We start from the raw sequence: 2,531 nt of genomic DNA, 5'->3' as shown, positions 1-2,531 counted from the left end.
AAATGCCTTCCCGAAAAACCCCGAAGTTCAACGTCACAGGGGTCCTAGATTCCGGTTCCTATGATGGCTCATTTGTTATGCAGGCACTGATAGACTAAATGGAATGGGTTTTTAATTGAATGGGTTCTTGTCCTCTAAAACTAAAAAGGCCTTTTTGATACATAACTGACCTGTATTTAACATTGCAACTATTGTGAGCATAATATTTTTTTTCTGAAATTTGATTTTATGTTTGTTTTATGTGATTATCAGGAAAATCGTTTTCACCATGCGGGGAATTCACCATCAAAGCCAAGTTCCAGTCTATTGGCCCAGTTGAAAGCAGAGAATCTCCAGTTGCAGGAGAGGTGTTTTGTCTTTCCTGAATTATGAATATATTTGGGCTGTGTAAACACTTTAATATTTCATATATTTCTGAATTCAAGGTTGAAAAGGAAAGAAGAGAGAATTTAGGTGATTTGCTGAATAATTTGCAAAAAGAAAAAAGAAAGATCCAAGTCTGTCAGAGCTCAGGTTGCATTCATTGATATTTTATTGTCCTATTAATACCTTGTTGATATGTTATTGCATGATTTATTTGTATATGATCCTGTAAGGTTGATTAAAATAATTGGTCGCTCTGTCACTTATAAAATCCCGGGGCACTTAAATAACAATATGTTGAGCTGTGCAATAGTGGGGTACTAGTGCTTTTTATTTTTCATGCATCACCATTAATTATCATTCAACAGCTAGAGGGGGACAAAGAAAAAGGAGCTAAGTAAAGAGCGGAGAGTTTGATCAAATATTTTCAGAAGAGAGGCAGCGGGACATAGAGGAGGAGAAACTGAGAAAGAGTTTGAAGGTTTGTAATTTTCTATTTTAGGTTCCCCTTTTTTGTGTCAAGCAAGTGCTGACTTGTCTGGTGTTTGTTCATCAGGGAAACATCAAGCACGATTCAAGAGTTGCGGCGAAAAAATGAAGTTTTGGAGAAATCGTGCAACAATAAATAGTCATATGCTTTTGATGTAAAATTAATGCTACCATAAATGGGTTTTTTTTGTCTAATCCCTCTAATATTTCTAATCGACTTTCCAATCCTACTTAATTTCCCCCTTTACCATTTTATCAAATTATAAAAAAAACTGGAAAAGTCCGAAAATAAATGTGAAATAAAATACAAAAAGCAAAGATTGAGCAAGTTTCAAACCCCTAATCTCTAACGAGAGACTAGAGTAGGATTGTATTTTTATTCAAAACAGAATAAAAATGTAATATAAAATGCAAGAGATTGTATTTTTATTGAAGATCTTCCTCTTACAATTCGGCTCGATCAGACATTTTTCTACTAAAAAAGTGAAAGGGACTTGATTTGAGATACACTTAGAGCATCCCCAAATGCTTAGCCACCTACGACTAAATTTTTCTTCCTGCAAGCGCACTAAAATTCCACATGCCACATCATCATTTTACTCAAATAAGAATTTTAAGGAGCCACGCAAGCAATAAAAATAATTAAAAAACAACTACATTTACGAATTAAACACAAAATACGGAATTAAATTTACGACACATATACATGAAAATTGTTAATTTTATTTAAATAAAAAGTACATTAACTAAAAAAAAAAAAATTACATAATAAAAAAAAATCCGGATATCCACACACGAGCCACCGCCCTACTTTTACTCTCATTAATTTATTAAAAAAAAACATTAAAAAAAGTTAGATGCCTTTGAATCCGTATATTTGCCAGCACGAACATGGGTCTCACAAAGTGCCAGCCCGCCCTTTCCGTTTTAGGCCCTTTAAATTTTGACGCCTAACCCGCTTCTCGGGGCCTATTTAAAAATTACATAATTAAAAAATTCATAAAAAAATACATTAATAATGCATAAAAAAAAAAATTTAAAAATAGTCGACGACGACGCCACAAGGCGGCCGAAATCCGGGCGTGCGCGCCTTTTTCTCTGCCGATTTTGCGCTGGGCCGATTCCATAGCTGCTAGCCGACCCGGGGAAGGGCGTGAATCGGCTAGGCCGGTGGACTACCACTATTGGAGATGCTCTTATATAATTTTAACAAGAATTACAAGATATAACGGTAACCCTAATTAGTTCCTTATGGGTAGCTTGAATATGAAGCTCATCGAGATTATTACCATATATACTTGGGGTCAAACTAGAATCCAAACTCTTTTAACTGATTTCGTATGGTAACTTACCATATATAGTGGGATCAGTGTCTTATGCTTATATAAACCCATGGCCCAATTCATACCATCGTTTGCAATCATGTTTCTCCTCAACCCCATGCCTCTACATATGCAACCCAAGAATCCTCATCATCAACCACAACAGAATCGCTACCAAGTTCTTAATGTCGTAAAGGGGATCTTACGGCGTGGTGTACCCGGGTTGGGATACGGAAGCCCGAAATCGTGGCGATCAAGCACGAACTGGAGGGGTTGAGCCGATCAACCCTGCGTGAAATCAAAATTCTGCAGTCGCTGCCTCGCCACCGTTCGATCGTGGAGTTGAAGAAGGTGACC

Source organism: Salvia hispanica, chromosome 3 (assembly GCF_023119035.1).
Source record: "Salvia hispanica cultivar TCC Black 2014 chromosome 3, UniMelb_Shisp_WGS_1.0, whole genome shotgun sequence".
Classification (NCBI taxonomy): Eukaryota; Viridiplantae; Streptophyta; class Magnoliopsida; order Lamiales; family Lamiaceae; genus Salvia; species Salvia hispanica.
The sequence above is the reverse complement of the archived record's forward strand: the minus strand, read 5'-3'. Positions refer to the sequence as shown.